Source organism: Macaca nemestrina, chromosome 2 (assembly GCF_043159975.1).
Source record: "Macaca nemestrina isolate mMacNem1 chromosome 2, mMacNem.hap1, whole genome shotgun sequence".
Classification (NCBI taxonomy): domain Eukaryota; kingdom Metazoa; phylum Chordata; class Mammalia; order Primates; family Cercopithecidae; genus Macaca; species Macaca nemestrina.
In genome coordinates, this window is record NC_092126.1 from 193,256,367 (window position 1) to 193,282,973 (window position 26,607).

Below are 26,607 nucleotides of genomic sequence, written 5' to 3' on the forward strand. Positions count from 1 at the left end.
AACACCAAAAGCAATGGCAACAAAAGCCAAAATTGACAAATGGAATCTAATTAAACTATAGAGCTTCTGCACAACAAAAGAAACTACCATCAGAGTGAACAGGTAACCTATAGAATGGGAGAAAATTTTTGCAATCTACTCATCTGACAAAGGGCTAATATCCAGAACCTATAAAGAACTCAAACAAATTTACAAGAAAAAACAAACAACCCCACCAAAAAGTGTGTGAAGGATATGAACAGACACCTCGGAAAAGAAGACATTTATGCAGCCAACAGACACATGAAAAAATGCTCATTACCACTAGCCATCAGAGAAATGCAAATCAAAACCACAATGAGATACCATCTCACACCAGTTAGAATGGCGATCATTAACAAGTCAGGAAACAACAAGTGCTGGAGAGGATGTGGAGAAATCGGAACACTTTTACACTGTTGGTGGGACTGCAAACTAGTTCAACCATTGTGGAAGACAGTGTGGCAATTCCTCAAGGATCTAGAACTAGAAATACCATTTGACCCAGCCATCCCATTACTGGGTATATACCCAAAGGATTATAAATCATGCTACTATAAAGACACATGCACATGCATGTTTATTGCAGCACTACTCACAATAGCAAAGCCTTGGAACCAACCCACATGTTCATCAATGACAGACTGGATTAAGAAAATGTGGCACATATACACCATGGAACACTATGCAGCCATAAAAAAAGATGAGTTCATGTCCTTTGTAGGGACATGGATACAGCTGGAAACCATCGTTCTCAACAAACTATCACAAGAACAGAAAACCAAACACCGCATGTTCTCACTCATAGGTGGGTGACTGAATAATTGAGAACATTGTTCTCATTGAACAATAAGAACACTCGGACACAGGAAGGGGAACATCACACACCAGGGCCTGTCATGGGGTTGGGGGAGGGAGGAGGGATAGCATTAGGAGATATATGTAATCTAAATGATGAGTTAATGGGTGCAGCACACCAACATGGCAAATGTCTACATATGTAACAAACCTGCACGTTGTGCGCATGTACCATAGAACATAAAGTATAATAAAAAAAGAAAAAAAAATGCTAAAAGTGTGGATGTGAATTATTCTCACCAAAAAAATGATAACTATATAAAGTAATTAATTAGCTATGTTTAACCAGTCTACAATGTACATATACTTTAAAACATGATGTTGTATACAATACATACACATAAATTTATATGTCAATTAAAAAAATGAATTTGGAAAAAAAAGAAAAAACGTTTACTCTTATGTGTTTAACATTGAGAAAATATTTGCTGCCTATAATCCTAGTACTTTGTGAGGCTGAGGCAGGTGGCCAGTTTGAGCTTAGGAGTTCAAGACCAGCCTCGGCAGCATAGCAAAATCTTGTATCCAAAAAAATTACAAAAATTATCCAGGCATGGTCCCAACAACTCAGGAGGCTGAGGTGGGAGGATTGCTTGAACCCAGGAGGCTAAGTCTGAAGTGAGCTATGATCACACCACTGCACTCCAGCCTGGGTGACAGAGTGAGATCCAGTCTCAGAAAAATAAAAAAAAATAAATATAAAGAAAAAGACCTGCTTATGTGAGAAATTATGACATCATAAAAATGTAGATTTATGTTTATCTTTTCAATTAGAGCATTTTAAAAATATTTTTGAAAAGAAATACAAAATAGCCACCATGCAATGCTTGAATGCTTTTCATTCAAGAATGTATTGATGCTGACAATAGCAGTTGCAGGTGATCAAAGTGTAAATAAAATTCGAAAACTGTCACTAATTTTTTTTCCTTACAATTATCACAGTTTTTCCATTGTCCTAAAACACTCAGGGCCTTCAATAAACCTTCATTTCTATTTCAAATTACATTTAAAAATATCTTAAAAGTTTCTATACTACAAGTCACTTAATGAACATAATTAATCTCACATATATTGATTAAATTGACTATTTTAAGCAGAAGGAATCTCACCTATGAGATTAAAGATATTAAACATAGTTTGAGAGTTCAAGGCATCTTTGAGGGACACTTTTGAAATTGTATAATTATCCCCTATTTAAAAATGGACTCTGATTTTAAGGAGGTAAGTGTCACTGAAGGGAAATATTTAGACTTGAAATAATTAAGATAAAAATAATTAAATCAAAAATATGTGCTAGTATTAAAATGTGTTCATACCAAGGAATTCAAAGAAATCTTCAGAAAAAGAAAAATTAACCCTAAATCTAAGATTAGATGGGAATTAGGGAAGCAAAGTGAAGTAGGGATGCGTTTGAAGTTGGGGATAATTTAAGAAAACATAATTATGTACTTAAAATAAAAACATATTGCGACTTAACAGAAAGATAGTCTCATTATTCTTTTTAATCAATTAGAAAGCACTCAAGACCCAAGAAAAGGGGGATTCAAATTCTTCCTCTTCTTCGTGCAGCAAGAATATGTGTGTTCTTCATCAGAGAGAGTTACAAGGACCTTCGAAAATTTAACTTTTAAAGATCTAAACATTAATGGTTTCATTTTCTAATTAGAATTATCTTTTGGTCCATTCTCAGATTTTGCTCTTGAAAATCTAGCAGCTGGAACAGGGCAAATATAAGGAATTTCATGTAAAAATAGAAGTTATCAGATTAGGAGAAAAGAGACAGGACTTCTTTTTTTTTTTTTTTTTAACATAACTTTTGTTTTCATCAAGTGAATACTGAGAGAACAGTATTTTCTTGTTGACTTAAAAAATATGACACAAGATATAATGGCATGATTTTATAGACCCTGAGAGGCAGATGTTTTTATAGAAAACTAAAATCAGGAAAGCAAAAAACAAAAATATTGCAAAAGAGTCTATCTTCTCTCCAGTGTATCCTTTAGCACTTACCCGTTTATTCTTAGAAACAAAAATGGATTCCCTGTGCCTTCTTTCCCAATTAACCTTAGCATTAAAATTGTTGAACAAAAAAAGCTCTTTAACAAGGCTAGAAATAAGAACATGCATGCTATTCTTTTTAAAATGTAACTCCTAAGGCGGTTAACAAAATACGAAGAGCAAAATCCATAAAGGTCACTTCTCTTTCAGCTGTGGCATTTTCTCACTGAGGCTTCCGAGTTCTCAGACCTTTCTTCCATTTTAGTTTTCTGCCTTTTCAAGCAGGTCACAGCTTTAGGCCTGACAGGAAAGAAATACGGTACATCTAATTCATTGTGAGTCTAGTTGTATTTCACCTCCTTCACATTCTGCCTTTTGTCAGACTCCATCTAAAATCAAATCACTATTGGCCAAGGCCATGTACACACAAAAATGGCAGAGTTAGATGTGTCCAAATGAGATCATTATTCTGCTTAGCCCTAACGGTTTACATGGCTGTATGAAACACCAGCCATATGGTAGAGGAAATGTCTGCATGAGCTTACAGGAATTGTACCCATCAAATCTATTGCTCTTCATTCTACCATTAGTACTTAAAAGCAGATCAAGTCCTTTTGGACACAGCTTTCCCATGAAGAAAAAAAAACAAAGAAAATGTTTAACTAAACAGTTAAATATTTAAAACATTTTTAAAACGTCCTCATTCAATATTAAACACTTGTGGAAGAGAACACGTATAGGAGTAAAGGCATATTTTATTACATCATTTTAGATTAATTTTCCTCATGTAAACCATTTCTGGACCTGCTCTGGGACAGGTGGGAGCTTACTGCTCTGCGAGGCGAGGCGAGTCCCAGGCCTGTCTGGCAGCATTCACCACAGGCTGCTGGAAGAGCCCTTGGGCTTTAAGTGAACATCAGTGGTGGCCTCGTAGAACCCCCGTTGGCTGGTGGTGATGGTGACCACAGAGAGAGGCTCCTCTGCCTATGAAAAGGGAAGGGAAGAGCAGGGAGGACCTTGTATTGTCGTATGAGTGCTACTTTTAGCCATGATAGAATAATAGAATAGAACATCAGGTAAACTGCTAGGTTTTTAAATCAAAGCCCTGGTTTTCAGAGAGCATCTCTGGACATCTGTAGGAGCTTGGGAGAACTCGCTGCCATGAAGGCAAGGGCCTTGGGCAAGGCCCAGTGCTGTGCTGTCTTCAGGTGTGAACCAGTGCAATCCCAGTTGTGGTGGTCACAGGGGTACTTATATCACGACACCCCCAGCTCCAGGTGGTTCACCAGGGAGAGAGGGACTTCATTTGCTTGGTAGAAAGTTGGGGAGGAGAACGAAAGGCTTCCTGGTAATCCAGAGATGTCTGGATCTTATCCAAATCCACCAAGACGAAACCTTTACAAGTCTGCAAAAACCACAGTGTTATTGGGATTGAGGCTGAAACCTCTAATAATACATGAAAAACATTGCCAAGGAGGACAAGCCCAGACAGGGAAGACTATAATGAATACTTAGGTATTTTTTATAGTATTATTGTTCAATGTCCAGACAAGACAAACATCTACAAGCATCAACACCATCCAGGAAAATATGACCTAATCAAATGAACTAAATAAGGCACCAGGGACCAATCCTGGAGAAATAGATATATGACCTTTTAGACAGGTAATTCAAGATTGCTGTTTGGAGGAAACACAAAGAAATTCAGGACAACACAGAGAAGGAATTTTGGGGTTGAAAAATGTAAATGACAGGCTGAAGAAAGCACTACTCTCTTAATAGCAGAACTGATCAAGCAGAAGGAAGAATTAGTGAGCTTGAAGACAGACGATTGAAAATGCAGTCAGTGGAGACAAAAGAAAAAAGAATGAAAAACAATGAACCATGCCTATAAGCTCTAGAAAGTAGCCTCAAAAAGGCAAATCTAAGAGCTTTTGGCCTTAGGAGGAGGCAGAGAAAGAGACTAGGTAGAAAGTTTTTTCAAAATAATAGTATCACAGAATTTCCCAAACCCAGAGAAGATACGAACATTCAAATACAAGAAGATATCAACATTCAAGTACAATAATGTTACAGAACATCAAGCAGGTTCATCCAAAGAATTCTGCTTCTAGGTATTTAATAACCAAACTACCAAAGGTCAAGGAAAAAGAAAGGATCCCAGGCCAGGCGCAGTGGCTCATGCCTGAAATCCCAGCACTTTGGGTGGCCTAGGTGGGTGGATCACTTGAGGCCAGAAGTTCAAGACCAGTCTGGCCATTGTGGTGAAACACCGTCTCTACTAAAAGTACAAAAAAATTAGCAGGGCATGGTGACACACACCTGTAATCCCAGCCACTCCGGAGACGGAGGCATGAGAATCACTTGCACTAGGAAGATGGAGGTTGCAGTGAGCCAAGATCACTCCGCTGCACTCCAGCCTGGGTGATAGAGTGATATTCTGTCTCAAAAATAAATAAAAAATAAAAATAAGCCCTAAAAGCAGGAAGACAAAAGAAACAGATACTATACAATGGGGTTTCAACACATCTGGCAACAGACTATCAGTACATCTTACAGGACAGGACACAGTAGCATGCCATACTTAAAGCGCCGAAAGAAAAACTGCTTTTACCCCAGAATAGTGTATCTGGTGAAAATATCCTTCAAGCATGAAAAAGAAATAAAGACCTTTCCAGACAAACAAAAAGATCTTTGTTTTCTACATCTTGTAGGACACCAAACCTATCCTACAAGAAATGCTAAAAGGAGTTTTTCTTTACTTTTCTTTTACTTTTTCTTTCTTTCTTTTTTTTTTTTTTTTTTTTTTGAGATGGAGTTTCATTGTTGTTGCCCAGGCTGGAGTGCAATGGCGCGATCTCGACTCACTGCAACCTTCACCTCCCAGGTTCTAGCACTTCTCCTGCCTCAGCCTCCTGAGTAGCTGGGATTATAGGCATGCACCACCACACTCAGCTAATTTTTTGTATTTTTGGTAGAAATGGGGTATCTCCATGTTGGTCAGGCTGGTCTCGAACTCCCGACCTCAGGTGATCCACCCGCCTCGGCCTCCCAAAGTGTTGGGTTTACAGGCATAAGCCACCGCACTTGGCCGAGTTTTTCAATCTGAAAGGAGAGGATGTCAATGAGTAATAAGAAATAATCTGCAGGTACAAAACTCACTGGTAATAGCAAGCACACAGGATATTATAACACTGTAATGGTGGTATATAAAATACTATTATCTTAAGTAGAAAGACTTAAGATAATACTAATAATTGTCTAATTATTACTAATTTTACTAGTTATTACTAAGAGTAATAACTACAGCAACATTTCAAGGACTAGATAGTACAGTAACACATAAACAACAAAAGTTACAAAGTGAAGTGACAAAGATAAAGTGTAGAGTTATTGTTAGTTTTCTTTCGGCCTGTTTCTATATGGAATCAGTGTTAGATTGTCATCAGTTTAATATAATGGGCTATAAGACACTATTTGCAAGCCTCGTAGTAATCTCAAACCAAAAATCTTACAATAGATACACAAAAAATAAAAAGCAAGAAATTAAAGCATACCACTAAATGTATATATGTGTGTGTGTGTATATATATAAACACACACATATATATAAAACCTTCACTAAAAGGAGGACAGAAAAAAAGGAAAGAAAGAAGAGTGCAAAGCAATCAGAAAACAAATAACAGGACAGGAGTAAGTCTCTACTTATCAGTAGTAACACTGAATGTAAATGGACTAAACTCTCCAATCAAAAGACATAGAGTGGCTGAGTGGATGAAAAAACAAGATGCAATGATCTTTGGCTTCTAAGAAACACACTTCACCTACAAGGACAGACATAGACTGAAAATAAAGAGATGGAAAAAGATATTCCATACCAATGGAAACCAAAAAAGAGCAGGAGTAGCTATACTTATATCAGACAAAACGGTTTTCAAGGCAAAAATTGTAAGAAGAGCCAAAGAAGGTCATTACATACTGATAAAGGGGTCAATTTAGCAAAAGGATATAATGCTTTTAAATATATATCCACCCAAAACTGGAACACTCAGGTATAAAAAGCAAATATTATTAGAACTAAACAGAGAGATAAACCTCAATACCATAATAGCTGGAGACTTAAACACTCTACTTTCAGCGTTGGACAGCTCTCTCAGACAGAAACTCAACAAAGAAACATCAGATTTAATCTGAACCATAGAACAAATGGATCTAATAGATACCTACACAACATTTTACCCAACAGCGGCAGAGTACACATTTTCTCTTCAGTACATAAATCATTCTGAAGGATAAAGTATATGTTAGTCACAAAACAAATCTTAATAATTTCAAAAAAAAATGAAAACCTACCAACCATTTTATCTGACCACAATGGAATAAAAGTAGAAATCAACAACAAGAGGAATTTTGAAAACTATACAAACATATGAAAATTAAAGAATATGTTCCTGAAAGACCAATGGGTCAATGAAGAAATTAAGAAGGAAACTGAAAAATTCTATGACACAAATGATAATGGAGACACAACATACCAAAACCTATGGGATACAGCAAAGACAGTACTAAGAGGGAAATTTGTAGCTATACATGCCTACATCAAAATAGAAGAAAAGCTTCTTTTTACAAAACAGTAATCCCATTCACAACAGACACAAAATTAAATACCTAGAAATTAACCAAAGAAGTGAAATATATCTACAATGAAAACTATAAAATATCAACATAAGAAATTGAAGAAGGCATCAAAAGATGAAAACATATTTTATGTTCATGGATTGGAAGAATGAATATCGTTAAAATGTCCATACTACCCAAAGCACAATGCAATCCCTATCAAAATACCAATAACATTCTTCTCAGAAATAGAAAAAAAACAAGTCTAAAATTTTTATGGAACCACATAAGACTCAGGAAAGGCAAAGCTGTCCTGATTGAAAAGAATAAAACTGAAAGAATTATTATCTATCTTCAAATTATCTTATAGAGCTATAGTACCCCAAACAGCATGGTACTGGCATAAAAACAAACACATAGACCAATGGTACAGAATAGAGAACCTAGAAACAAATCCACATGCCTACAGAGAAGTTATTTTTGACAAAGGTGACAAGAACATACATTAGGGAAAAGACAGTGTCTTCAAAAATAGTACTAGGAAAACTGGATATCTACGTGCAGAAGCATGACACTATATCCTTATCTCTTTCCATAAACAAAAATCAAATAAAAATGGATTAGACTGAAACATGAGAGCTCAAACTATGAAATTATTTTAAGAAAACATAGGGAAAACTTTCCATAGCATTACTCTAGGCAAAAATTTATTGAGCAATATCCACAAGCTCAAGCAACTGAAGCAAAAATGGACCAATGGGATCACATCAAGTAAAGAAGTTTTCTCACAACAAAAGATACAATCAGCAAAGTGAAGACCCAACCCACAGAATGGGAGAAATATTTGCAAACTACCCATCTGATAAGGAATTCATAACCAGAATATATAAGAAGCTCAAACAACTCAATAGGAATACATTTAATAATCGAATTTTAAAATGGGCGAAGCATTTGAATAGATATTTCTCAAAAGAAGAAATACAAATGACAAACAGGCATATCCAGGTGCTGAATATCATTGGTCATCAGAGAAATGTAAATGAAAACTACAATGAAATATCCTCGCAGCCCAGTTAAAATGGTTTTTATCAAAATGTCAAGCTTTAACCAACGCTGATAAGGATGTGGAGAAAAGGAAGCCCTTGTGCACTGTTGATAGGAATGCAAATTAGTAGAACCAGTATGGAGAACAGTTTGGAGGTTTCTCAATTAACTAAAACTAGAGCTATCGTAGGAGCCAGCAATCCCACTGCAGGGTCTATACCCAAAACAAAGGAAATCAGTATATTGAAGAGAGATCTGCAGTCCCATGTTTATTGCAGCACTGTTTACAATAGCTAAGATCTGGAAGAAACCTAGGTGTCCATCAACAATTGAATAGATAAATAAAATGTGGTATATATACACAGTGGAGAACTATTCAGCTATTTAAAAAAAAAAAAACTGAAATTCTGTCATTTGCAACATGGATGGAAATGGAGGTCATTATATTAAGTGAAATAACCCAGGGACAGAAAAATCAAAAATCTTATGTTCTCAGTTATCTGTGGGATCTAAAAATCAAAACAATTGAACTCATGCAGATAGAGAATAGAAGGATTGTTACCAGAGGATGGGAAGGGTAGTGGGGTGGGATGGAGGAGGTGGGAATAGTTAATAGATACAAAAAAATAGAATGGATTTGGTATCACAACAGGGGGATTATAGTCCATAATGATTTAATTAGACATTTTAAAATAACTAAAAGATTACAACTGGATCATTTGTGACACAAAAGATAAATGCTTGAAGAAATCGATTCTCAATTTTCTTTGATGCACTGCGTGACTGTATCCCATAAATATATACATCTACTGTGTACCAAAAAATTAAATTGTTTTTCAAAAAGAAATAAAATGAAACTTTTATAAACATATTTAGAATGATGTATACCTATTAAATTATCTTTTAGGTAATTCTCATCTTCTATGTTTTACGGCCAAAGACGTTATTTTCTCCTTTTTATTTTTTCCAGTGTCAGATGCATTGATTTTCAGTGAAAATGTGTGCCAAAAGTTCAGTTCTGCTGTGTTTGAAAGCCTCTTTATGGCCCAAATAATACATCTGTACTACTTTTATTATAAAGATAAAACATGACACATCCAGCTGGGTAAATCTTCTGTCTATTTCCGGGTGCCCTCTGGGGGTAAGTTGGTTCACAGCTGGGGTACACAGGTTTCTCAAACTGCTGCTTGCGCCGGGAGTATATAACTCCCAAAAGGCTGAACTTAAAACATTACTCTCTCTGCCTGTGCTGGTTCTTTCTGCTGTTGATCCTTACCAAGTGTCAGCCCTAGCCATTAGCTACTCTTCTTTTCTTTGTTTATATTTTCCATAGGGGTTGCTAACAATGCACCTCCCTCCTCCTAAGAAAACAACAACAACAACAACAAAAACCTGCCACACTAATAGTACCACTAACAAGTGGACAGAAGAGAGAAATAGAGTATGTTCAAATGATAGTCCGGACCATTGAGAAGCTTGTTTTAGCAGCAGACTCTTTCAGTGTTCCTGGACTAATAATTTTGGATTTTGTTTATAAGATGGATCATTATCAAAGGCACCATTCACTGAACAAGAAACAGAGGCTAGGTCCTAGGAGTCATTATGTGGCAAAGTGTGTTTGTTTATTTGTTTGTTTGTTTACCGTGTATGCAGTAAAGGAGCCTCAAACTAGAGCCATAACTGCAGCTCATTAAGAAAAGGAAAGCAACTGAAGCTTGATTTCTGCCCCTCAAACTACCTTTTGCTACACTTTTGCATCCTGTATGTTAAAAAACAGAGTGAAAAGAGCTTAAGCCAGAGATTCATTTGAATTGGGAAAAAGATCATAATTCAGTAAAGGGTAGAACTTAATCATCTGGTAAACTGTAACCTATAAAAGGATAGCCAGTAACCCCATAGGTTTGTGCACTTTTCATATCAGGGTCCAGAATTAGGTGAATCCTATTTCCAACACACACTTCACATTCTCTGTCTCTTTGGTCTCTCTCTCTCTCTCTCTCTCTCTCTCTCTCTCTCTCTCTGCTTAATGCATCTTTGCTTCTTTCTACATAAAAACTAATTTGTTCTTATGGTCCCTTATTTCCTCCACCTGGTAGAACAAACATGGCCAACAACATTTCCTGAGTATAAAAACTGCCTCAACTAAAAAGGATTCTAAGGATCCTATTTCTGATTTCTAGTTTATATAAAAATGAAAAAATACTGTGATTGGTTCAAGTTGGTTTAGGTGCCCACTCCAGGTGAATCAGTAATAGCCAGAAGAAAATGACAGACTCAAATAGTGCTAAAACTGGTGGCGGTTGGAGAGGGGAATATAGAGAAGTTCTCAAACTCATAAAGAAGTGCTGTATTCTAATGAAGGGTAGGGAAGACTGACTAGCATAAAAATTTGTGCAAAAGCATGTGCACTGTAACTTTAAGCCTTCTGACTTCAGTTATATATTCTTAAACCACAGTCCTTACAATTAAAAAAAATCAAATTGTATTTTTAATGGAGAAATAGTAATTATATATATTTATGGGGTTTATATATTTTAATATTTTTTATGTTTACAATGTGGAATAATTAAATCATGCTAATTGACTTGTCTAACATCTCACTTGCTTATCATTCTTTTGCACTGAAAATATTTAAGTTATGTGCCAGGAAAAAAAAATAGAGGACAAGTTTAAAAGCCAAAAGAAAATATTTGTACAACTGGACAACAATAGATTTTTTTACAAATTCCTGTGTCCTTCATTTATTTGCACGACTCAACTCCAATGTATCTTATTTATCTGCATATTTTTGCAGGATGTACTAATATAGTATAACTGAAAATCAAGTAAAAATTTAGCAACATAGTTCATACTGAGTGGGATATTTAAACAAATTAATAAATTACAAATAACTTGATAAATATACAGCAAATTGTAACAATGTATAAAACTTAAACCTAAATTTATCACTTAAACACTATGTAAAATACCTATGGAAAGTTTTTTCTCAGATAAAAAATTTAGAGTTTGGGGAAAGATAAGATGAACATGTAAATTTATAGATTTTAACATAATAAGCATTTGCTAATTACTTTCAAAGAGGGATTTACGGGCGAGATTATATCGTGTTCACAGTTGTATGAATAACTAACTGAAAATATAGGCAGGAGGAAAATAATGATTCCAAGGGAAATAAAATCTTACTTTCCAGAATGTCAAATAGGAAATTTATTGTTCAAAACTTTCCATTACTTGGGCTATTTACTACAGAGAGTATTAAATAACATAAGATGAAAGTGACAAAACCGATTTTTTGATATGCACACCATTTATAAGAAATATCTTCTGATAAAATGATGTGAAATCTGAAACATCTCGAAAATGAACTACCCTATTTCAAGTAGCTTAGAGCAAAAATGAGACATCTGCCGGGAAGTCAGCAAAAGAAAGACTGACAAGATCAACAGAAGTGGAGTGCCAGCAAGTTGTAATATATTATGACATGATCTACGTGCTATTTTTTTTTCTTTTTTTAAATGAAAGATTGAAGATGATTTAACATAGAAAGGTATTTCCGGCAGGAAAGCAGGAAGGAAATTTCCTGATGGTCTCAACTTTGAAAGCCATCAGAGTGGGAGACTGCATATCTACAGTGATAGCTCTAAAAAAAAAAAAGAAAAAAATGACTTTTTTTTTTTTTTAATCAAAGGCTACATGATTTGAGAATTCCGAATGGCAGATATGACACAGAGAAGGGAGTCTTGCAGATACTATTAGATGTGGGGGTGTGCTAACGATAAAAATTAAACTGAATTTTAGAATATCCCATTCTCTTCAAGATCCTTTGAGTGTTTAGTACTAACTGTACATTTCAAGTTCTCAGATACTTCACTGTGATCAGACATTAGATTCCAAAGCAGTAACTACAATCAAGTCACACAGAGCAGAATGGGGAACGTGTACCATAAACTCCCCAAATTTCCCAGGTCTTAAAAGGATTCCAGAGTACTAGAATAAAGAAAAAGTAAATAAATACAATGGAAACTATGGCCAAATTGTTTTCCAGATTTGTTCTTTGTGAAAGGATACTACCACTTATGATATAACTGCTATTTCTACTTTAAACATTCAGCCATAACCACTGCACGTTGATTATCACTGAAATCTCACTTCGTCTCCAAACTTGGCATCTTATTTTAAGCCCATAATCCCAGTGAAATTGATTCCACATAACTGGCTTCTCCTCACTCTTCCATTTTATGTTTAGACATAGAGAAGATCTGAGCTCTCTAATGCTGACAGTCTAGTTTTATTGATAAGACTGTCTGTTAATATTCTGGGTTTGGAGATTCCAAGCCCTTTCTATACATATTAGCTGATATAGATTGTGTCCATGTTACATGCTTACCTTTTCCCCAAAAGGCCATCTTTTACAGCTCTCATTGTGCTTATATAACCCAGTTGACAGCATGTTGGATCATGATAGTCCTAAAATCTTAGCACGCTTTGTAGCAAAAGGGTGTACATTTAAACTAATGACGTCTCTGGTCTTTCAGACTTTCTCAAGCAATATATGCTTATTCTTTCAAACGCTGATACATTATTTAAAACAAGAGCAACCAACATGGCACATGTATACATATGTAACAAACCCGCACATTGTGCACATGTACCCTAGAATTTAAAGCATAATAAAACATAAAATAAAATAAAACAAGAGCAAGGAGTCATAGCTTCTCCATCTTTAGTCTTTTGTCCTAAGAGGTAGGACTATTCAACATTCTCCACAGCACTGTATACTGATTTAATTTATACTGGTTGACTACGGATATGCTGTGTATCTTAAGAGTAGAAAAGAACTGATGAATATTTTGTTCTCATAAGATTCATAGTAAAATTTCAGCATAAATTAAAATAATTCCTAATACGAGCACAAAATATACCAAAAAATAAAAGGAATTATAGTCCTCAGATATCTTACAGTTTTCCCACATCTTATGGTCTGGTAAAGGATGTCTGCAGTGAAAGATGAAAGAATATTGCATAAAACCTTATGATTTAAAAACTCAGCTAATCTAAGCAATAGTTGAATAGCCAAACAATATTGAATAGAAGATATATAAGTTTGGGTTCCCCACAATCACATTCTGAGGCCAAAATATGTATTCAAAAGCAAGTTTCTTTGGGAGATGATCCTAGAAGCTGGGTGAGGTTTTAAAAGCACGATGCTGGCCAGGCGTGGTGGCTCATGCCTATAATCCCAGCACCTTGGGTGGCCGAGGCGGGCAGATCACCTGAGGTTGGGAGTTCGAGATCAGCCTGAGTAACATGGAGAAACCCTGTCTCTCCTAAAAATACAAAATTAGCCAGATGTGGTGGTGCATATCTCTAATCATAAGCTACTTGGGGGGCTGAGGCAGGAGAATCGCTTGAACCCAGGAGCCAGAGGTTGCAGTGAGCTGAGATTGCGCCATCACATTCTAGCCTGGGCAACAAGAGCGAAACTTCGTCTCAAAAAACAAATAAAATAAAATAAAATAAATAATAAAAGCATGATACAAAGGAACAAGGAAAGCCAATAATGATGTGTTACTGGGCTAGTAAACTTTATGGACAAAAAGGAATAAATACTATGGGGGTTGCTATGAGAGTCTGTGCAGAAAACACTTTAAATTTTCCCCCTGTGGTGTGGAAAAAAGAATTTATTTACTATTTCTGTATGGATAAGTTTAGCTTTTAGATTGGTGGTCAGCAGAATTTTTCTGTGAAGGACCAGATAGTAAATATTTTAGACTTGCCATAGGATGCCATAGGATGTCTGTCACAATAGCACAACCCTTGTAACATGAAGGCATCTATAGATGATATGTTAGCAAATAACTCTGGCTGTGTTTCAATAAAACCTTATTTACAAAAACAGGTGGTAAGCTCAAGTTGGCCTGAGAGTCACAGTTTGCCACCTCCTACTCTAGACCACCAAGTTCTCTGCTCAGCACAGCTGAAGATGATTATGCAACTAGAGAATGTGGTTAGGTAGAAAGAGGCAGGAAGTCGCGGCCTTTAATGAAAATGTCTATAAGTGGTAAATAGAAAAGAAAATATTAAATTTGATTTCAGTAAAGGAGGTTATTTAAAAGAAAAGTAAAAACTATGTTGCATTTTCTTAAATCAAAGAGCATATAAAGTATTATGCTAGAAGGATCTCAAAATTATTATTATTTTACATTATAAATCTCCTGAATTAGAAAGAAAGCTAGAATTCAGATCTATTTGATCCCTAATGATGCTTAATTAAATTAATAATGTTTGATATGTTTAATCACATAAATACTCTGTAGGAGAAGAATGTTTACAAAAACAAAACAAAACAGCTATTGCCCACTTATGTGTTCTCCCTCTACACTATACCTAATTGGAAAGATTGCATGCTGTAGTTAGTTCCTTGCAAGTAACAAGTATTCAATTCCTGTCGGTTGGCTTTTTGTTTGTTTTTGTGTCTTAATCAGATCAGATTTAAATTAAAGATAGAGAAAAGAAGCTTGAGATCCAATGACATTGACTTATGTACCCTAAAATTTAAGCATCCATGACCATACAAAAGGTTGAAGGTAAAAAACAATGATTCAAGAAATAAAATTATCACTTTAGAAACATTAGCTAAATAAATCATTGATGATTTGATGTTTTAAACTTAGTATTTATATTACAGACTTTTCCTAAAATATCATTTAAGAACATGGAGGCACACATATATTCTAGGTCAGTCAAATAAAGTGCAGTCGTAGTAATTTGGGGAAATTTCAAGACACATAGATCAGTGGGTATTTTCATTTTATGACTTTTTAATTTAATGTTCAGTTAGACTGCACCTGAAGAGCTTTGATTTATAACTATATATTTACTGGACATAATTTAAAAATAAATAAAAGATCAACCAAAAAATGTTTGTAAGGTAATAGCATTTCTTCTGTAGTTTTGTGAGACTGTAATCAAGTTCACTTGTAAGCAATGAGATTATTGCCTCATAAAATAGCCCAGTAGTGTTATGGTATTTTCCCAACTGTGGTGCTCCAAGACCTGTTAAAAATGTGTGCAATAACTATGAACATAAACATATAAATGTATTGAATTTTTCTTTTTTCTGCATCAAGTTATAGGAGTAACAACACAAGAAAAAGGTTAAAAACTGACCAAACAAAATGAATTAGGCCAACCACAAAATATAGCCTAAGGTGATAAATTATAATATTTTCAAGAGTAGATATATTAATAGACACAAACATCTGTGCTCACAATATACTTACAAATTAACAGTTCAAAAGCTTAATTATGAATTTGATAGGGAACGGAGATGTTAGCATAATCAGAAGGTTATGCAAGTCTGTTATGAAAGTCAGATACTTACACTAGGTTTTGAAGAACTTGTCTTTGTATGTTTCTATCTTTAACTTTAATTTGTCTGTGGATGGAGAAGTCAAGAGAGATGTGAAGGAGGCGGTGCGTGTGATAGGCTTTCTAAGATGAACTCAAATTAGAGCATTGTGAATGGCGATGCAGATATCTACTTAGAATGTATTCGTTGTATTTAGGGGCTGAAGATATCACAAGAATTTATTTGGTTTGCTTTGTGTGTGTGTATTTTTTTTTTTTTTTCTCTTTGAGCCGGAGTCTCGCTGTGTCGCCCAGGCTGGAGTCAGTGGCGCGATCTCGCTCACTGCAAGCTCCGCCCCCCGGGTTCCCGCCATTCTCCTGCCTCAGCCTCCCGAGTAGCTGGGACCGCAGGAGCCGCCACCTCGCCCGGCTAATTTTTTCGTGTTTTTAGTAGAGACGGGGTTTCGCCGTGTTAGCCAGGATGGTCTCGATCTCCTGACCTCGTGACCCGCCCACCTCAGCCTCCCAAAGTGCTGGGATTACAGGCGTGAGCCCCCGCGCTCGGCCGTGTATTTTTTTTTTTTTTAAATAATAAACTTTATTTTAGATTCAGAGGATAAACGTGCAGATTTGTTACACGGATATGCTGTGTGATGCTGAGGTTTGGGCTACGGATGATTTCATCACCCAGGTAGTGAGCATAGTTACCAGTAGTTTTTCAAACCTTCCCTCTCTTCCTTTCCCCTCCCCGTCGGTAGTCCCCAGTGTCTGTTGTCGCCATCTTTATGTCCAGGTGTATCCAATGTTTAGCTCCCGCTTATAAATGATAACATGTGGTATTTGATTATTTATTCCTGTGTTATTTTACTTAGAATAATGGCCCCCAGTTTGCTTTGTTTATTGCCTATTGATTTTGTGGGGGTTTTTGTTTGTTTGTGAGTTTGTTTTCTTAGAGAAAAATAATGCCATGTCAGATAAAAATAGATTGCTGTACCTGTAACTTGCCATGTTATTTGCGTTTATCATAAAAATGTAGAGAAGAGAAAGGTAAAGCTCTTCTCTTCCCAATGTGTCTAAATGTGGTAGCCTCAATTCAATTCTAAAATGACTCTTCATACACCCTCCCCCTTGACTGGAGTATGACCATTGAATAAGATTTGATATCACTCCCCTGATTAGCTTACTAATCAGTTAGCTTTATGAGAATCAAAAGAAAAATTACCTTGGTAGGCGTGACCTAATCAGGTGAGCTCTTAAAGGAAGAGAATGCATCAGAGAAATTATCCTCCTGGCATGAAAGGAGAAGTAAACCATCATGTTTTGAGTAGGCCTATGAGCCAGAGGCCCCTAGAAGCTGAGACTGACCTGTAGCTGAAGAACCAACTGGCAAAACAGAGATCTCTGTAACTATAACTTCAAAAAATCTGTCAACTACCCGAAATATTTTGAAAGAGAACCCCAAACTCCAGATGAAAATGCAGTATGGCTATCATGCTCATTTCAGCCTTATAAAACCCTGAACAGATAGCCAAGTGAACCCACTCTCATACTCCTGACTCAGGAAACTGGTTAAATAAATGCCATTATTATTCCCAATCTACAGATGATAAATTGGGGCTAAGAGAGATATAAATAACTAGCCCAAAGTTACACCATTGGTAACTGTCTGTGCTGGGATTTGAACCAAGGGAATCAGACTCTACTCTGCCTTATTTTCTTCAGTGTAATAGTATCTTTGGTAGGACCTTGCTTTGTTTGCCTCCATACAATCTCCTGAAATCAGTGGCGCAGGTGCTTATAATTATTTCGTCAACTGATTCGTTCATGGTTTTGTGAGGGCATGATTTATATCTTTTTATATTTAATACTTGAGTAGTAAACCTAAACTAATATTCTTTTTCAGCTTTGTGTGTGTGTGTGTGTATGCATGCTACAGTTTGGGTAACTTTTATTGCAAGATTTACAAAACTCACTTTGGTAGTGGGAAGTTTGAAAAGCCTAATATGCTGTTACAATATTCAGTGAGATTTTGTCATTGCTTTATACATTGCTGGAATTGCCATTTAGCTCTTTCTTGTTGTTAGTTCTAATAACAGATCTAAACTTTCCTATTTGCTCATTCATTATATAAAAGTTTTCTTTTAAATTTTTGAAGATGTATCTAATAGTTCTTTTAAACTTAATGCTTTTGCTGAATTTTTAATTTTTGTTGTTTCCTAGTCTGCTTTTATTGGCTTATTCTTACACCTGGTAATGAGGCACATTTTCCTGCTTCTCAGCATACTTAGTAAAATTTAATTCTTTACTGTATGCTGCAAATTATGGACTCAATATTGTTGAGACTGAATTGTGTTTTCTTTAGTTAATACAGTATTTAGTTTTGTTCTGAACACCAGTTACTTTAGTAAAGAAGCAACTTTTTTTTTTTAATTGAGTTCTTTCATTTTAGCTGTGTTACAGTGGATCTAGAGTTGCCATCTGGGGATCAGATCAGGCCTACCAAAATGTTTCTTTCTAGGTTCTTTCCTGAATGCCTAGTGATTTCAATGAGGTTTATTCAGTAGGACAGGTCAGAAATCATACTTTTTCTAGTGCTGTATGAGGTTCAGTAACTTCAGATCACAGAAACCTAGCAGTTATTTTTTTTCCCAGTAGTTGTACTTTGTCAGCACAAGGCCTTGAGCTTTGAACGCACCCTTCAGTTTTTAGCAAAAAATTTTACAGTATCATGAAGATTTCTGGAGCTCCTTCTCTGCACAGTTCTTATCTATGAGGTGTTCTGCCCTCCATTTCCATCCACAGAGTTAGACTGACTATGAACTCTAATTTCCATCTTGTCAGCTCAATGAGACCTCTATTCACTGCAGTCCCTTTCCTTTGCTACAGTTAAGAAAGTGCATCTAAGACAAAGCTTAACTCTCTACTTCTGCCTCTCAAGAGCCACAGTCCTTCCTGATGTGCAACTCTAAAAATTATTTTACGCATTTTGTTCAGTTTTAAAGTTATTTTCAGGGGTAGAGCTAGTCTAAGACCAGCTGCTCCATTATGAGCAGAGATGACAGTCCCCATTTTAAAATCGATTTTATCTTAATTTTCATTTGAAACATTTCATCATATTCTACCATCTTCCACTGAAACATCAGTCACCTCTGTCACCATCCTCCTTATCTATTAACCAAGTATTCAGTTCCCTGTCTGCTTAGCCCTGTACTCACTGATGGAAGGAAGTATTACTGTTTTTTCAAGAAATGTTTCTCCTACTGATTTGGCTGCAATTGGAAGCTATGTTCACTTTGTTCAAATGTTAATTTTTTGGTGTGTATCTCTTAGAGACATTTTATTAAGGAAAACTTTGACTTCTAAAACACTTTGTATTTTCATATACTCACATAGCATATACATCTTTTATGTTGCATATTCTGTAGAGATTAATCTTTTGACATTTAGTTTCAGATTCTGATGACCTAGGAGATACTTAGTTTTTGAGCTCAATGTTATATATATATGTTCACACATATATATTCACACACATATACACACACATAAGGACACACATATTTGAGTTAAAATATTAATGAAAACTGGACATTAAAATGAAACAGATTATTGAAACAGATTATTGAAACAAATTGAAAAAGAGAAATAGATTAGACAAACCTAAGTTTGAAAAACAAACACAGTTAGTGGTACTTTTACTAAAAATTAAACCACTGTCAAAAGTTTCAGTGAAATTCATTTGTGATATGTTAAAATACTTTTAAAGACATATTATTGGACAGTGTAGCACACCCAATATGCTCCCACTGCATTTGACAGCAGAAACTTTCCAGACTAATGTCACATATTTTTTACAGATATCTTAGAGGTTGACTATCAACCACTCTAAGGGACACAACCAAACAGACATCACATTAACGGAAGTTTTGTGGTAGGACCAGGAAGTAGGTGCATTTCAATGACAAGGACAGTACTAATGAAGCCTTTCACATCAAACTTGAGTATTAACTAGCCATTAAAAATAAAAGTAAAAATTATCCTTAATTGTAGTCCTTATATTTATTTGCTAAAAATCCTTGAAAATGAAAGTCATAACATACCCTTGTTAAAATATCAGTAGTTTGACGAAAATTTTTTTGTAGCATTCTGGCCAGGTTTTTATAGGGAGTTGGCACTCATTGTGTGCTTGTTTCTTTATAAATGCTTTCAAAAAACATCTCATTCACAGAAAACTGTTGAAGAGTAATTGGGGGTGAAATCTCACTGAGTTATTATGTTCAAACAGCAGATACTGGAATAGAGACAATTGCCTCAATTATATTTGGCATATTTATTTTATTTAGTAATGTATTTTTATGCATAATTCTTCTCTATTATTTACAGATAGCCATCTAAAGTAAAAGCCAAAAGTGTAATTTCAAAGAATATTTGACCAACCTAATGATACAGGTGCATTTTAGAGGTTAAAAACCAAGTTAAACTATAGAGAACATGCCACGCTTTGAAATTATAAAAAAGGTATTTTATAATAAGTTTCAGGATTATTAATAAAAGTAAGATTTGTGAGTAACCATCATTAATATTCATCATAGTGTCATATAAAAGAGAAGGCAATGATTTTCAAAATTTAGCACCATTTCCTAACTTTTCACCTTTTAAACAATAGACATCGCTGTAACAACAAAAGAAACAATGAAAAAGTATATGGCTATTCATAATGTGCATACTATGGATATACATGTATGTATATGTATTTATATAAATAAGTATATATACATAAGCACACATGCACACATATTCATGATATCTGAACTTCTCGCAGAGGTTGGTGTTCATAATTATATTGGGTATGTCGACTCAACACTGCAGAAGCTGAATATTTCATGCTTATGAAAATGCCTAATGCAAACTGCACATGTTCTGTGTTATTAATGAGTGTGTAAAATAAGGGATTGGAAAATGTAAAACATTCCCATAAAGTATGCAGGGGCAGGTGGTTTATTTGTCCATGGAATAAATCTTTAATTTGTGCTCTGAAATATAATTTTGCAAAACAGTGTTCCTTCTTACTACCAAAAGAAAATACACTAAAAATATCTCTCCTTATCTCTTTAAAAATAATTTCCTTATGTACTGTAAAAAAAATACATTTAGAAAATATTCAGTTATATTGTGCCAAAAAAATTCTGATATATACACCATGATCACCGTAATAATCTTATTACTGAATGTGTACTTTAGGTTACTTTTTCCCCAAAATTTGAGGAGAAGTAAGAAGTCAAGATAAGAGGAGAAAATACAGTCATACAGTCATAGCTTATGTACCACATCACAAACGGGAATAGAAGAGGAAGAGAGAGACAGAGAGAGATAGGAAGAAAGAGAGAGAGAGAGAGGCAGGAATGTGTGTGGGGGCTGGGGAGTTAGATGTGGAAAAGCCACAAACCTGTAGGTTAAGAAACCTGAGTAGTTATGACTTCTGCAGAAGGATATGAGTTTGCATTTTTGAAATGTGAACAGACAACATTAATTAAGTCCAACATAAAAAGGGTATCTCAGAAGGTGAGAAAGATATAGCTATGTAGAGTCTAAGAGCAGAACAGGCAAAACACAGAAAGGAAGATATAAGTAACAGCGTTAACATTTGTGGAAATAAATAGCAGGGACTCATTCATGGTTTAGATCCGGAAACACAATTTTCAAGTGAGGTCTTCAATCTTGCAGGAAGATTGTAAAGAAACCCCCATGTTTGCATTGTAGGAATATGGGGATTAAGCCACACCATCGTTGAAGTTAACAGAATCCCACTGGCATGAAACCCAGACTTTCAGACATACGGTGCTCAACCATTGGCTGGACCGCGGGACCTTCAACCGCTATGAGGTGAGTCAGAAGTAATTTGTTACAGTTATAAAAATAAAAATAATACAGAAAACATCAATAGAAATAGTTGTGAGTTAATTGGTATAAAAATGTCAGCCTATCTTACTGATAGTCTAATATGCTGTCAGAGTAGGAGAAATAGAGTTGGTTATCACTACCAGAAATGGCCATGGGAAGTGACATACAGGTGAATCCTTTCTGAGATGTCAACGGGCAGCAGAAAAAAAGACCAACATTCTCTGCTTTAAAGAACAGAAGTAAGAAGCTAAAGAAGTTATATAAGCCTCTGGTAAACAACTATGGCTACAAACAGTCAGTCATCAACAGTTTTTTTTTTTTTTTTTTTTTTTTCCCCTAAACAGTTACTCTGGACAAGGTGCTATAGTTATGCAACAAAGTGAGGAACATATTCTCTACTCCCAAGGAATTTATAATCTATTAAAAAATTAGGAACCCAAGGAGATATGATCAAATTTGATTTGTTCCTTGTTTTTTTTTTTTTTTTTTTTTTTTTTGAGACAAAGTCTGGCTGTGTCACCCAGGCTGGAGTGCAGTGGCACGATCTCGGCTCACTGCAACCTCCACCTTCCTGGGTTCACACCATTCTCCTGCCTCAGCCTCCCGAGTAGCTGGGACTACAGGCGCCGCCATCACGCCCCGCTAATTTTTTTTTTTGCATTTTTAGTAGAGACGGGGTTTCACCGTGTTCGCCAGGATGGTCTCCATCTCCTGACCCTGTGATCCACCCACCTCAGCCTCCCAAAGTGCTGGGATTACAGGCGTGAGCCACCGTGCCCGGCCCGATTTGTTCCTTGATGCCTTCTGATGTTCTTATAGCATCCCAGGGATTTTTGCAGACCTGGGCATCTTGCTAATTATCAGTAACATGATAAGAAGAAAAGCAAGTGATTTGAATTCTGAAGATAAAAATAAAGTACAATGAATTCAACCAATTCACTCTTCTGAAAGTGTAGATAAAAAGGCAGGCAGAATGGCCAAATGTCCCTAGACACATGACTTCAAAACTTTTGTTTCCTCATTTCAGAATGGTAGTAAAATTATTTACTTCGCCATGCTAATCTGAAGACTAGAGATAAGCTGGCAAAATTCCTACTATTTTTAAAATTTTTAATTTTTATGGGTACATAGTAGGTGCATATATTTATGAGTTACATGAGATATTTTGATACAGACATATAATACATAATAATCACAGCAGGGTTGATGGGGTATCAATTGCCTCAGACATTATCATTTCTTTGTGTTAAGAACATCCATTATGCTTCTTACATTATTTTTAAATGTATAATAAATTATGGTTGACTATAGCCTCCCTGTTATGCTATCAAATAGTAGATCCTATTTTTTCTAACTATTTTTTGTACTTATTGACCATCCTCACATCCCCGACTCCTCAATACCAAGTCAGCCTCTGGTAACCATCATCCTACTCTCTATTTCCATGAGCTGAACTGTTTAAAGTTTTAGTTCCCACACATGAATGAAAACGTGCAAAATGTGTTTTTCTGTGCCTTGCTTACTGCGCTTAACATAATGGTCTCCAGTTCCATCCATGTTGTGGAAATGACTGAATTTCATTGTTTTAATGGCTGAAAAGTACTCCATTGTGTATATGTACCACATTTTCTTTATCCATTCATCTGTTAATGGATGCTTAGATTGCTTCCAGATCTTAGCTATTGTAAACAATGCTGCAATAAACATGTAAGTGCAGATATCTCTTGGATATGCTGATTTCTTTTCTTTTGGATATATACCAAAGAGTGGAATTTCTGGCTCATATGGTAGATCTATTTTTAGTTTATTGGGGAACCTCCATACTATTTTCCATAGTGGCTATACTAATGTACATTCCCACCAGTAGTGTACGAGAGTTCCCCTTTCTCTACATCCTCACTAGCATTCATTTTTGCCTGTGTTTTGGATAAAGGTCACTTTAACTAGGGTGAGATAATACCCCGTTGTAGTTTTGTTTTGCATTTCTCTGATGATCAGTGATATTGTATGTCTTCTTTGCTTTTGAGGAATGTGTATTTAAATCTTTTGCCCATTTTAAATCAGATTATTAGATTTTGTCTTATTGAGTAGTTTAAGCTCCTTACATATTCAGGTTATTTATCCCTTGTCAGATGGGTAGTTTGCAAATATTTTCTCCTATTATCTGGGTTGTCTCTTCACTTTGTTGATTGTTTCCTTTCTGTGCAGAAGCTTTTTAGCCTGATGTGATGTGATTGTCCATTTTTGCTTTTGTTGCCTTTGCTTCTAGGGTATAATCAAGAAATCTTCACCAAGACCGATGTCCTGCAGAGTTTCCTCGATGTCCTCTTTCAGTAGTTTCAAAATTTGAGGTTTTAGATTTTAGCCCTTTTTCCATTTTTATTTGATTTTTAATGGAGTGAGAGATACGGTTCTAGTTTCATGCTTTTGTATATAAACATCCAGATCCCCAGAACAATTTATTGAAGAAACTGTCCTTTCCCCAATGTTATTCTTGGCATCTTTGTCAGAAAGGAGTTCACTGGAGATGTATGGATTTATTCATGGGCTCTCTCTTTTGTGCCATTGGTCCAGGTGTCTGGTTTTATGCCATTACTATGCTGTTTGGGTAACTATAGCTCTGTAGTACAATTTGAAGTCAGGTAATGTGATGTCTCCGGTTTTGTTTTGTTTTTTTTTCCTGCTCAAGATGGCTTGGATTATTCTATCTCTTTTGGGGTTGCATATAAATCTTGGATTTTTTTTTTTTCTTCTGTGAAGAATGTCTTTGCTATTTTGATAGGGAATGCACTGGATCTATAGATTGCTTTGGGTAGGATGGGCATTTTAACAATATTGATTATTCCAATCCATGTGCATGGACTATTTTTCCTCTGTGTGTGTCTTCTCCAATTTATTTCATCAGGGTTTTGTAGTTTTCTTTGTAATTCGTTACTTCATTGATTTCTAGGTATTTTGTATTATTTGTAGCTTTTAATTGTAATTAATTTCTTGATTTCGTTTCCAGGTTATTTGCTGTGGGCATATAGAAATGCTACCAATTTTTGTATGTTGATTTTGTATCCTGCAAATTTACTGAATTTGTTTATGAGGTCTCTTAGTGTTTTGGTTGGGTCCTTAGGTTTTTCCAAATATAAGATTATATTATCTGTGAACAAAAAATTATTTGTCATCATCCCTTCCAATTTGGATGCCCTTTATTTCTTTCACTTGGATTGTTCTAGCTAGAACTTCCAATACCATGTGAATAATGGTGGTGAAAGTGGCATCCTTGTCATGTTTCAGATCTTAGAGGCTAGGTATACAGCTTTTCTTCATTCAGTATTATAGTAGTGGTGGGTCTGTCATGTATGGGTTTTATTGTGTTGAGGATGTTGCTTCTATTCCCAGTTTATTGAGGGTTTTTATCATGAAAGGATGTTGAATTTTATTCCATGCTTTTCCAGTATCAATTGAAACAATCATATGGTTTTTGTCCTTCATTTTGTTACTATAATGCCTCACAGATTGATTTGCATATGTTGAACTATTCTTGCATTCTGTGATAAATTCCACTTAGTCATGATGAATTCCTTGTGGAATTCAGTTTGCTAGTCGTTTTTGGAGGATTCTTGCAACAATATTCATTGGAAATATTGGCCTTGAATTTACTTGTTTGGTTGGCTTTTGAGGTGTGTGTTTTTGGTATCAGGATAATACTGGCCTTGTAGAATGAGTTTAACAGTATTTGCTTCTCTTCTATTCTTTGGAATAGTTATCAAGTAGGCTTGGTATTAGTTCTTTAAATGTTTTGTAAAATTCAGCAGTGAAGCCGTTGGGTCCTGGATTTTTCTTTACTAAGAGACTTTTTATTACAATATCAACTTTGTTACTTGTTACTGGTCTAGTGAAATTTTGGTTCAATCTTGGTAGCTTGTATGTGTCTAAGAATTTATCAATTTCTTCTAGGTTTTTCCATTTCTTTTTTATTATTATTATACTTTAAGTTCTGGGGTACATGTGCAGAATGTGTAGGTTTGTTACATAGGTATACATGTGCCATGGTGGTTTGCTGCACCCATCAACCCATCATCTGCATTAGGTATTTCTCCTAATGCTGTCCATCCCCTAGTCCCCCATCTCCCGACAGGCCCCGATGTATGATGTTCCCCTCCCTGTGTCCATGTGTTCTCGTTGTTCAACTCCTACTTATGAGTGAGAACATGTGGTGTTTGGTTTTCTGTTCTTGTGCTAGTTCGGTGAGAATGATGGTTTCCAGGTTCATGCCTGTCTCTGCAAAGAACATGAACTCATCTTTTCTTGTGACTGCATAGTATTCCATGGTGTATATGTGCCACATTTCCGTTATCCAGTCTATCATTGAAGGACATTTGGGTTTGTTTCAAGTCTTTGCTATGTCTTAGTCTGAGTAAAAGTCTGTTGATTCTATCATTTAAAAAATTTAGCTTTTCCTTTTGCCAGGCTTTTTTTTTTTTTTTTTCAATTTTACTTATTTTTGCTCTGATCTTTATGATTTCTTTTACAAATTCTCAGTTTTGGCAAATAGGAAACCCTTTACTAAGCAAATACATACTTTTATGTAAATAGGTGCATATAAGATTAAGAACACACAGTGCAAGAAATGGTAGCTATGTCCTCCATTTTGAAGGTATTGATGTTATACAGTGAGAAACTGAAAAAAATTTTTTTTCTACACCCAGGCAATTATTGGTTCATTAGAAAACATTCTTAATTAACTAGATATTTTTCCACTTACTCTACTAACTAATGCAGCCCACTCGGTCTTCTCTTTCTTATCTTCCTGTTGTCCTTGCTTCCCAATTA

The 26,607-nt window shown here is 35.5% G+C and overlaps 1 long non-coding RNA gene across 5 annotated transcripts in view; it reads left to right on the forward strand.

Moving 5' to 3' along the window:
* The first annotated feature begins 16,301 nt into the window (after nucleotides 1–16,301).
* Nucleotides 16,302–26,607, forward strand: part of LOC105485512 (uncharacterized) — a 175,769-nt gene continuing 165,463 nt past the window's right edge. For all 5 annotated transcript variants that reach the window (XR_011619465.1, XR_989612.2, XR_011619464.1 and 2 more), the window contains exons 1-2: nucleotides 16,302–16,576; nucleotides 21,643–21,765. This is a non-coding gene — a long non-coding RNA (uncharacterized lncRNA). The remainder of the gene's footprint in view (nucleotides 16,577–21,642; nucleotides 21,766–26,607) is intronic.